Below are 13,280 nucleotides of genomic sequence, written 5' to 3'. Positions count from 1 at the left end.
ATGGATCTTCTCGCTTCTCTCTGGTTTGGGATTGGTCGATAGAGGGGTCCCCAAGGATCTTTACTGCTACATAAGTGAATTCATTTTGGTTTTTGGAGTTGGTAACATATTTGAATTTTTAATTCGATCACGAAGGAGTCTATTAGGGTCATTAACTGGTCTAGGGGGATATTTATTTCCCAAGTTGTCAATTGATTATATGAGGGACAATCCATTAATGGTTTGTGTCGTCATTGAAGATATTTTTTGATTATGTGCTTGATGATATTTTCTGAAGGACATTGGTTGGTAGTGATTGGCTAGCCTATTATATTTGAAGGGGTGTCCTAGTGGATTGAGCTGGTGATGACCTACATCAAGTGGGGTCAATAATTGATAAGTGAAGTTAATTTACCTTGTCTACATATTTTATCGATTTTTTTTTTCAGACACTAGTACATGATGTATTTTTTTGTATTGTTCTATACTTTTTTGCACATATAGGTAGGATTGTAGAGTGTTGGTGGTGTCTGTTGTACAACTAGCCTCTACATCTATTGGTAGGATGCCACTTGATACTAAAGGAAACTGGGGCGATGACGTGACATTACTCGATGCATTGGTACATGTGACTATTGAGGTAGAGAGTTGTGGATTCCCCAAGTCGGGAGTATAGCCCTTTGAGACATCTCATGTACATGCAAATATACACATGGATTTGAATGTTTCGGTATCCCCGCCGACTAGTGTACCTGAATGTGGTAATCCACGAAAAATGTTTTTCCATCATTCATGGAAAAATAAGGTAGTTAAGGATCGTCTGAATTATCAAAAACGTGTTTTTGGTTCTGATGTTTTTTTGGAACCAAGTGGTAGGATTACAAAAATGAGCTTTGGTGGGTAAGTGGTTTTATCTGTGAATGGATGGATCTCATATGGCATCATAGGTTAAAGAACAATGGTACCCTATTCTTAAGTACTCTCCTCTTTTCAACATTTTATACAATCAATGGTTTTTCTTCCACTTTATTAATGATGACGATGTTGTGAATATTTTGGGATCATATTGGGTTCATGGTCATGGTTTCCTCTCTTTACATCACTGGCATGTGGGCTTTGATCCATACCTAGAATTTCCATGAAAGAATTTTTTTTGAGATAAAATCCTCAATTTATCCCTTGTATTCTTATCACGTGAATCACTACTGATGATCAACAATTCCATTGGTAAATTTTCTTTCTTAGAGGAAGCAATCCTGTTACAAAGAGATAAATGTATCACATGGCTTTTGGTGGAGGTGGACTTCGCTGCTAGCCTTCGTGCAAAGGTGGAGCTCAATTGGGGTGGCTTCTCTACTAGGCAATGAATTGACTATTGGGCAATTCCTTTACATTACCTTGGTTGTCATAATGTTGGACACTTTATTGCTAAGTCCTGCACGGATTTGAAAATTGATGACATGGAATATCAGACACTGTCTGTGATGGGGGTCGTCCATTGACATCTCTACACTCTCCGGAGGATCAGGAGATTGTCCAGCACTCTCCTTAGACTAAGCTTAAAATCACACCACCTATGACATGTCCTTAGCAATACATTCATAATTATTTTTTATCAATTGTTGTTTCTCTTAGTACCGGCAGGCATAATTTTTGTGTACACGGCAGGTGATATTGCGATAGCGATGAGGCAGACCCGACATAAATATTTACTGGAATTCATAACTTATCGCTTCCAGGATATCACAATCAGCAAAACGTATCGCATTTCGCAATCGGTGGAGAACCGAGGTCTTGTATATGTGAGAATTTTCCCTATTGTGATTTACAATTGTGATATCACATCACCACCCAAACTGTTGCGGCCGATTTTGTAATACTGACCCGCTTCTCTATTCCGATGTGTGATATACAATTTATTGCATCACAACCCTAATCTTGCTAGGGGATGATTCTGTAACACCTCTTTTCCTGCAATTGCAATTTGTGATATGCGGGGGCTAATGGTGTCTTACCACTTGGTGCCTCCTCATTCACTAAAGGGCCTTGCCACATCATCCAATCCTGCCATGTGTCCAAGTCAAACCTAAACTTTGACTTGCTCTAAATTATGCATATGAGCTCAGATTCGGGTGCCATTGGCACCTTTAGAATCAGATTAACAAGCTCTTCGATCTAAAGTTAAGTTTATTAAAATTTTGACACTTTGATTTTTTAGCCTAATTTTTAGAACCTGATCACTCCTCCCCACTGGAAGTCTTTTGGACCCGAAAATATCACTTGCAATTGACCAACAAGTGAGGGTATATTTCCCTCACCTTTCCAAACTCGATCCATTGATCAGTGAATTGGAACTTGTGATCTCCATGATTCTTGTCGTGCCTTTCTATGTACTTGCCTTTGTCCTTTTCAAGTTGTTCTCACACCATTTTATTTACTATTTGGAGTCGTTCAATGAAATATTTGGCTTTTTCCATGTTACTATCAGTAGCAACATCCTCATTACTGAGGTGATAAAATACATTATGATGCAAATGGTAAACAAATTCCTCCACTCGATTCCTTTGACTTGAGCTTGAATATACATCTTGAAAGTATGTATTTTTCTGAACATAACTTTCATGTAAAACAAAATGATTCTTGAGGAAAGTAGTTAGACAAACTATAGGCCTATAAAGGACATCAAAAAACTTGTCACTTATACGTTTTTACTGAGTGGAATAGTAGAAGAAAACCCATCCAATGGAAGTTCCTTTATCACTGAAACTTAAACACTTTATCATTGAAAATTTCTGAATGAAAATAAATGGGCTTACCACATTGCAAAAATATTGTGCCCATGGAATAGTCACATACAACAACCTAAAAATTAAATGACTGCCTCAATTCTGGTAAAGCAAATACTATATTTGTACTGATATTTTGTTTTAAATCATCAAATGCCCCTCATTGTTTGCCTCCCCACTGGAAGACCTTTTGCACAACTGCCAAAAAATGCAAATGAACTACAATAGAAGAAAAACTAATAAAATTTTTCCTCCAACATTGGGCTGCTCCCAAAAAAACTCTTATCCAAATAACTATCATGAGTCTTCCTGCGTAAATTGCGAGTAGAGCAAAGGCATTTATGGCTTCACGGGGTTGTATGATTCTTTCACCTGTGTCCGTAGGAATGAAGTCAATACCACCACAGACTGTTATGACCTCAATCTTGGAGAGGTCTAGCTTCAACTCACCTTCTCCACGTCCCACGCAGATTGCCAAAAATCCTTTGGGAACCTGAACACGCTTGGAAGAACCAATTTCATGGCTCAAGTACATCAAGGAGGTTTTATCCAACATATAATTTGACATATTCAGAAACAAATGTTCTTGACATATGACATGAAGTATTTTTTCTCACACATGACATGTTCATAATGAAATTTTCTGAAAATGAAAATGTTATCAAAATAGATTATTTTGTTTAGAAAGGGCTCCAACATATCTTTCTTCATATATGTAAAAGTAGTAGGAGCATGGAAAATACTGAAAAGAATAACAAGCCATTCAAACACACCTTTCCTGGTTTTGAATGTTATCTTCCCTGTATCTCCTTCAACAACTCTACTTTGATGAATACCACTTCTTGAATCTCATTCAAGGAAATGCTTACCATTCTTCTAGGGCGCCAAAATAACAGGTGTACCACACAATAAAGGAGTAGGCCAAATGATCCTTTTATTCAACAATCCCTAGATTGGCATCTTAATTTTTGTGCTTTCCATCATTGACATCCTATACATGCCAATGTTAGGAAGAATACACTTTTGCTGCAACTATAACTCAGGTTGGATTCCCCTCTTGGGAAGTAATCCCTTTGATTCCTAAAACATTTCATCAGATTGGTTAATGGCATAAACCAAATCATTTTTCAAATTCGAATTACAACCATCAAATGCTTCATAATGAATATCATTATCGGGTTTGATCATGAGAAGCACAAGATTCTTGCTCAAATTCACTGGTCTTTTCATCTGCCCTACATTAACAATCTAAATATTTGTTTTCTTGCTATCAGCCCTCACAATATATTTTACTCCATTTTTGAATATGTGATATTTGTTCTCATGTCGATGGAAAATAAATTTTTTGTCATAAAGGTATGGGCTTCCCAAAACAATGCCACAGATGTCTAACGTCACAACGTCAAACTCCACTTCATCTATGAAATTTGTAGTGATAGATAATTTCATTTTACACTTTATTGTAGCCTACAATTGCGCATTGTCAGATACCCATCCAAGCAGATACAGTTTATGATGTGGAACATTTTCCATATTTAAACTCTTAACAATGTTTTCTAAGATAAGATTGGCTTGAGATCTGCTATCAAACAACATATCAATCTTGTTGTGTTTTGATATTACCCTTATGTGAAACAATTCTATTCTCCTCTTTTCATTTGGAGTTTCATTATTTGAGTTTGAAGAACTAGTGCTAGCAATGTATTCCATTCCTTGAAACCCCATGGCTATGATTTTTGTTTCATCACCCGATTTAGATCCCAAATCGTTTTCTTGAATGATTACAGTTTCCTTTTCTTTTCCTTTGTTGTTTAATTTCTTTGGTTTCATTTCGGAATGAAGCTTCCAACAATGAGCTTCATCGTGACTCTCTCTGGAATAGTGTTTACATATTATTTTATCTCCTTCCTTTTTAATGGATGTGTTTTTCTTTCCCTTGAAACTCTTTTCTTTCTCTTTACCCTTAAACGACTTTTTACTACCTTCTTCTGAGGTGGTTTTCCCTCTCGCCTCAAGATGAGTGGCTTACACACACACACTATCTAGATTACTAGGATTAAACATTAAGATAGTGTTCCTAAGGTAACTGTGTAAACCCCCTATGTACTTCAACAATGTGTCCTGTGATTGCAAATCTACACCTAACATCAGAGACATCTTTCTGAATTATTGGGTGTAATCTTGCACATTTTCACCTTTAAGTTATCTAAAGTTTTTCCAATTCATTATTGCATTCTTCATATAAGTGAGAGGGTACAATTATCTTTTGATTGCAACAATGTAATCATTTCAAGAAATTGATATATTACCGTGTTTTTAATCTCCTCTTGGGTTTTTCATTCCCACCATACAAGTGTTCCACCCTCCATTCTCAAGGAAGATAATTGAATCTTTATGTCATCCTCTTGAAGGTTTTGTATCCTAGACCTCCAACTGATGAATCCAATTATCAAGCTTCTCCACATTCACTTCACCATTATACATGGGCAACTTGAATTTAACATCAAGTTTTAGAAAAGGTGATTTACCATTTCCTTTTGAAGAATGATGATAAGTATGAGTAAGGGTTGTGTTAGTAGAAGAGTGTGAAGATACTTTTGAAGAAGAAGATGAAGAAGATGGTGGAGAGGGTGGAAGTTTGTCTCCATTCCCATTACCTCCTCCTAGAGATCGTTCTCATTTGGGAGGTTTGGAACTTTCTCCTTGCAAATTTCTATTCCTCTCTTCATAGAGGACCTTGACCATCTTTGTCATATCAAATAAAGCCTTTCTGAAGGTATTCTAATATTTTATCATGTTTGTAAGTTCTCCTTCATGAGACATGATCTATGGAGTCTCAACTAAAACTTGAGGCTGAAGTGGTGTTCAAGATTGTGGCAACCTTTCGCTTCTTCCCCTTGACCCAACTTCAGCGCTTCCAACCAACTTTCCTTCACCTCTTTTAAGTTTTAACCTTGTTAGCATGACATAAACTTGAAAATAATTAAATCCTTATTTCACAAATAAAAAACTAGTGTTGTGATACCAAATTGATCTAATTTAGAATATTAGTTTGCAGTGCTAAGATCTTCCTTAGATTATAAACAATATTCTTTCATTGTTCTTAAGGATTCATCAAAATTTTCAAGTGAAACGAAGAGTTTTTATGTTAATTTTACGAGCAATCTAACATAAACTAGAAACTAAACAATAGCATAAACATGTACAGAACATCATCAAAAACACATTACAACAAGAACATGATAAAGGAGTTCACCCCTCCTAGGCTATTTCTCCTTGGTCCAGCTTCCAATGGCTTGGGCCTCTCTATTATGTTCAAAAGTGTAAAAATATGTGTTTACAAAGCTCAAATGCTTCTAAAACCTACTCCAATTAGTCCAGAATACTAAAAAATCACTATCTAGCCTCTTTTTGCATCCAATTTGGTGAAAACTGAAGAAGTTATGGCTTATCCTAGTTTTCCCACTATTCGCTCCATAAATTTCCCCATTTCCAACATGATCCAACAAATTAGCCCCAAAATCTGCTAACTGGGTGAAAATTTCGCTGTGTGATGGGCCATATTCTATAAGCCGAGTCTTATCACAAGTCACAATCGATGAGGACCAGCAGGATTAACTTTTTTGTATGCAACAGGCAATATTGCGATAGCGATGTGGCGGACCCCATGGAAGTGTTAACTAGAATTCATAACATATCACATCCAAGATATCACAATTGGTGGAACCTATCGCATTTTTCAATTGGTAGAGAAACCTGGTCTTGTGTATGCAGGACTTTTCCATATTGTGATTTGCGATTGTGATATCGCATCACAATAGAAACATGTTGGGGCCGATTTTGTAATGCCGACCCGCTTCCCTGTTGCAATGTGCGATATGTGATTTATCTTATCACAACCCTGATTTTGCTGGGAGCTGATTCTGTAACACCTCCCTTCCTGCGAATTTGATTTGCGATATGCAGGGGCCAATGGAAACCTGCCACTTGGCACCTCCTCATTCGCTGAAGGGCCTTTCCACATCATTAAATCCTGCCATGTGTCCAAGTGAAATTTGAACTTTGACTTGCTCTAACTTATGCATATGAGCTTGGATTCTAGTGTCATTCACACCATTGGCATCAGAATGATTCGCTCTTTTATCTTGTTAGGTCCCTATACTACTAGTGTAATCCCTTATTGTTATTGGTACAACCCCCTCATTATATTGTTATGCCCATGTAGTCCCCATATTGTTATTATTGTGCCCCATAGAATCCCACTATTATTATTACTATGCCCTTACATTATTATTGTTATGTCAGCTCCGATTATATTATGACCCCTTAGAATCCTATATATAGAAAGGAGGTCTTGTCATTTGTATCATCCAAGAATTATTCATTTCTTTAATGTAAAGTAGGTTGCATCCTCGAAGAGGCTTATTTTGAAGGCCTTTATGTATCTTGTATATCTTTTGGTGAGTTGGTTTCATAACATTTTGTATCAGAGCTTTGGATTCTATGGTTTCACTGCTCCAAACAGGTCTTCATGGCCTTTTTGCTATAATTTTTATTTTTATTTTTTATTTTCATTTTTTTTATGACATTTAAGAAGATAACACAAAAGCCTATTTGATACAAAATCATTCTGAACCTCAGGTCCTAATTTCAGATCTTTCCTCTCTATAGTTTCGGATATATGATCTATGGAAGTTAGGGTTTTTGCAAGCTCTAGAATTCCATCTCAAACAGGTCATTGTGGCATTTTCTCTATAATTCTTTTTCTACAAAGTTTTAGACTCTGAAATTAAAAAAGGTGTGAGCCAAAAACTTCATGAAGCTCAGGCTCGAATTTCAGATCTTGTTTTTTTATATTTTCGGACATATAGTCCAAGACATTTGGGTTTCTACAAGCTGCTAAATTACATCCAAAATAGGTGATCTTGGGAAAATCGTCATAACTTTCTCTTTGAGCATTAGATTAAAAGTTCATAAGAAGTTACAGAAAGAGGACGGACTGTAGTTTTTTTTTATCGGTTTCAGGTCCTAAGGTTGAAACATTGACACGTGGCACTTCGTATAAATTTGATCTACTTAACCAGTCTATAATTAGGTCATCGTGGGAGATTTGACATAACGCTTCCCTGCAGAATCTAATCTTGATCAGACTTGTGGGGTTAGAAAGATGATTCATAGGGCTACTGCAAGATGCAATTTCAGAACTTAGCAATATGAAATTACATAGTTACAGTCATTTCAAGATCGAGCTCCTGAAATCAAGAAAATGTGATATGAGGAAGTTTGATGGCAAGGATCCATTAAATTGGATACTATAGATGGAGAAATATTTTTATCTACATGTGGTGCTATCAATTTTTATGGTATGAAGGGCTTTGTTCTCGTAAACCACTTGTCACGTGGTCAATTTTCACGGAGGAAATGATAGCACATTATGAGGATACAAATAGAAACACCTTCTTTACCTAATGGATAAATCTCAAACAAAAGGATTCAATGGCACAACACATTGAGGACTTTCAAAAATTGGGTATAAGGGTAAATGATATTCTAGAGAAGCAAAGGATTGATGTCTTCATAGGGAATTTAAATAATAATATTCAACATGAGGTTCGTCTTTGGGAACCTGATTCATTGGAGAAGGCATTCAGGTTGGCAAGAAAAATTGAAATTGAAATTATGGAAACAAGGAATCCCACCACTCATGACTATAATTATGGGAGTGTTTTTTCTCCTATCCTTCTACAACCTACAAGGTTTACACCACAATAGTTGGAAGAAAAAAGAGAAAAAGGGCTTTGTTACAATTGTGATAGCAAATACACTAAAGGTCATAAGTGTGCTGAGAAGAAATTATTTTACATAGATTATGAAGAGGAGAAAGAAAAGGATAAAGAAACATCAAAAGAAGAGGATACACACCAGGAACCAACCCCACGCAAAGAAGAAATGAATCTGACCATATATTGTAAAGCATTGGCAAGAGTTACCACTCCTCAAACTCTCAAGATAGAAGGACATATGAAAAAGAAAAGGGTTCAATAAGTGAAAGCTCACATCGAGAAAGAAGAAATGAATCCGACCATATATTGTAATGCATTGGTTGGAATTACCACTCCTCAAACTATCAATATAGAAGGACATATCAAGAAGAAAAATGTTCAAGAAGTGAAAGATCACATCGAGCATTAAGAAATGAATTCGACCATATCTTGTAATGCATTGGAAGAAATTACCACTCCTCAAACTCTCAACATAGAACGATATATCAAGAAGAAAAAGATTCAAGCAGTGAAAGATCGCATTGAGCATCAACAACAAGTTCTCCAACTTTTAAAGGATGATGCCACTTTGGTGTAGAATCGAATGAAACAACAGACATAACAACATTGTAGTGAAAGAAGTTTTGATGTAGGAAATTTGGTATTTTTACGACTACATCTCAAGAAAACTATTTATGAGAAGGAAATGTTGGAAATATTACATGCACTTAAGAAATGGCGACCTTACCTAATGGGAAGACACTTCAAGGTAAAAATGGATCATGATAGTCTTGAATACTTTTTAGAACAAAACTATCTTTAGAAGAACATAACAAATGGGTCAAAAATATGTTGGGTTATGACTTTAAAATCATCTACAAAAAAGGGAAGCAAAATGTTGTTGTAGATCCACTCTTAAGAAAGGATGAGGATGTGGAAGCATTTTTTTGTTCTATTTCTATTATCCAACTAGATTGGATAAACGAAGAAAGGGATGAATGGAAGAAGGACGAAGAAGTGTGGTCACTCATTCAAATGTTGCAGAAGATCCCAGTTCAAACAATATTGCCAAAACTTGATGAGGAATGAAAAGTCATATTGGAACCTGGAGCAGTCACAGGAATAAGAACCTAATAGCTATGCAATCAATCAATTTCAGAGTATCTCATTAAGTGGAAGAACTTGCCCGCTGAAGATTCCACATGGGAGGACAAGAATTTTATACATAAGCATTAAGAAATACTCAAGCATTGAGGGAAACACTTTTTAAAGGAGAGGGGCATGTTAGGTCCCTATACTACTAGTGTAACCCCTTATTGTTATTAGTACAACCCCCTCATTATATTGTTGTGCCCATGTAGTCCTCATATTTTTATTATTGTGCCCCATAGAAGCACACTATTGTTATTATTGATCCCTTACACTATTATTGTTATGTCAGCTTTGATTATATTATGACCCCTTAGACTCCTATATATAGAAAGGAGGTCTTGTCATTTGTATCATCTAAGAATTTTTCATTTGTGTAATGTAAAGGAGGTTTCCCCCTTGAAGAGGCTTATTTTGAAGGTGTTTATCTATCCTTTCTATCTTTTTCTGAGATGGTTTCATAACATATCCGAAGTTAATTTTATCAAGATTCTAACACTTTTATTTTTGAGCCTAATTTTGAGCACCTGATCATCTGCCTTCACCCTAATATCCATCTAGATACCCTGCTGACTCATTCATTGTTAGGTCCCTATACTACTAGTATAACCCCTTATTGTTATTAGTGCAACCCCCTTATTATACTGTTGTGCCCATGTGGTCCCCATATTGTTATTATTGTGCCCCATAGAAGCCCACTATTGTTATTTTTGTGCCCTTACATTATTCTTTTTATGTCAGCTTCAATTATGTTATCACCCCTTAGAATCTTATATATAGAAGGGAGGTATTTTCATTTTTATCATCCAAGAATTGTTCATTTCTTAACGTAAAGGAGCTTTCCCCCTCGAAGAGGCTGATTTTGAAGGCATTGATATATCTTTTCTTCTATTTTGTGAGCTGGTTGCATAACATTTGGTATCAGAGCTTTGGATTCTAGGGTTTCGTTGCTCCAAAAAGGTCATTGTGGAATTTTAGCTATAACATTTTTGTTACAAAGTTTCAGAATCTAAAATGAAAACCCATTTGAGAAGAAATATTGGTGAAGCTCGGGCCCGAATTTTAGATCTTGTTTCACTATATTTTCAGAGATACAGTCCAATACATTTAGGGTTTTTGCGGGCTCCCAAATTACATCCCAAATAGGTCTCAAGGTCGAAACAGTGACACGTGGCACTTCGCACAAGTTCGCTCTACTCAACTAGTCTATAATCAGGTCATCATAGGATATTTGGTATAACTCTTTCTTGAAGAATCTAATATTGATCAAATTTCTGGGGTTATAAAGAGGACTAGAAAAGATACCACATGACATAATTTTAGAAATTTGAGATCTGAAATTACAGAGTTACAGTAGTTTCAAGTTCGAGCTCCTAAGATCAATAAAAATCGATATGAGGAAGTTTGATGGCAAACATCTAGTAAATTGGATACTACAGATGGAGAAAAATTTTGATCTCCATGGTGTACAAGTGTTATAAAAGGTACATATTGCATCTCTATATTTAGAATCGAATCAATTTTTATGGTATAAATGGCTTTGTTCTCGTAAACCACTTCTCACTTGGTCAATTTTCATGGAGGAAATGATAGCATATTATGAGGATACAAAGAGCAACACCTTCTTTAGCCAATTGATAAATATCAAACAAAAGGGTTCAATGGCAAAGCACATTGAGGACTTCCAAAAATTGAATATAAGGGTAAATGATATTCCAGAGAAGCAAAGGATTGATGTCTTCATAGTGACTTTAAAGGATAACATTCAACATGAGCTTCGCCTTTTGGAATCTGATTCATTGGAGAAGGCATATAGGTTTGCAAGAAAAGTGGAAATAAAAATTATGGCAACAAGGAAGTCTATCGCTCACAACTATAAAGATGGAAGTGTTGTTTCTCCTATCCTTCCACAACCTACAAGGTTGACACCACAACAATTGGAAGAAAAAAGAGAAAAAGGGCTTTGTTACAATTGTGATAGCAAATACATTAAAGGTCATAAGTGTGCTGAGAAAAAATTATTTTACATAGATTATGAAGAGGAGGAAGAAATGAATCCGACCATATCTTGTACTACATTGGCAGGAATTACCACTCAAACTCTTAAGGTAGAAGGGCATATCAACAAGAAGAAGGTTCAAGCAGTGAAATATCAGGAAGAAAAGGATCAAGAAATGTCAAAATAAAAGGATACTCAACAGGAACCAACCCCAGAGAAAGAAGAAATGAATATCACCATATCTTGTAATGCATTGGCAAGAATTACCACTCCTTGAACTGTCAAGATAGAAGGACATATCAAGAAGAAAAAGGTTCAAGTAGTGAAAGATCACATCAAGCATCAAGAACAAGTTCTCAAACTCTTAAAGGATAACCACAATTTGGTGCAGAATAGAATGAAATAATAGGCATATCAACGTTACAGTGAAAGAAGTTTTGATGTAGGTGGTTGGGTATTTCTACTACTACAAAAATATAAACAAATTTCCCTCAAGCAAGATAAGAAGGATAATAAATTATCTCCAAAGTATTATGGTCAGTACAAGCTGTTACAAAATATTGGTACTGTGGCATACAAATTTGAGCTTCCTGCATCTTTTCCCGAGTTCACCCAGTTTTACATGTTTCATGCTTAAATAAGGCTATAGGTGAGAAGAACCCATTTCAAACAATATTTCTAGAACTTAACGAGGAAGGAAAAATAATAATGGAGTCGGAAGCAGTCACAAAACCAAGAAATTGACAACTACGGAATCAATCAATTTTAGAGTATCTCATCAAGCGGAAGAACTTACCCACTGAATATTCCAAATGGGAGGATGTAAATTTTATACAAAAGCATCCAAAACTACTCAAGCATTGAGGACAACACTTTTTGAAGGAGAGGGGCATGTTAGGTCCCTATACTATTAGTATAACCCCTTATTGTTATTAGTGAAACCCCCTTATTATATTGTTATGCCCATGCAATCCCCATATTGTTATTATTATTCCCTATAGAAGCCCACTATTGTTATTACTGTGCCCTAACATTATTATTGTTATGTCATCTTTGATTATATTATGACCCCTTACAATCCTATATATAGAAAGGAGGTCTTTTCACTTGTATCATCCAAGAATTGTTCATTTGTGTAATGTAAAGGAGGTTTCCCCCTCAAAGAGGCTGATTTTAAAGGCGTTGATATATCTTTCTTCTATTTTGTGAGCTGATGTGCTCTTTGATCTCTAGTTAAGTTTATCAATATTCTAACACTTTGATTTTTGAGGCTTATTTTGAGCACTTGATCATATGCCTTCATCCTAATATCCATCTAGAGACCCTCCTGATTCATTCATCCTCCTCTCCTAAGATCTCTATCAGTCCCAATTCTCATGGTAATGTGACCATTAGAAAAGAACAATGTTAGGAACTTCGAATCATCTTAATGAGGCCGATACTGATCTTCACAAACTTTCTGCAACATTGGATCTTATTCCATCATCTTTTGTTTCTTCTTTCTCTCCTATTCTTACCCTTAGATATTATTTTCCCTATTATGAGGGCTTACCATGCTAATCATGTCTTTAAACATTAGGGGCTTCAGGAGTACCCGAAAAATCC

The sequence above is a fragment of the Pinus tabuliformis genome, chromosome 9 (genome assembly GCF_031772625.1).
Source record: "Pinus tabuliformis cultivar Carrire ecotype Pingquan chromosome 9, CPIR1, whole genome shotgun sequence".
NCBI lineage: Eukaryota > Viridiplantae > Streptophyta > Pinopsida > Pinales > Pinaceae > Pinus > Pinus tabuliformis.
This window is presented reverse-complemented; position numbering follows the sequence as displayed.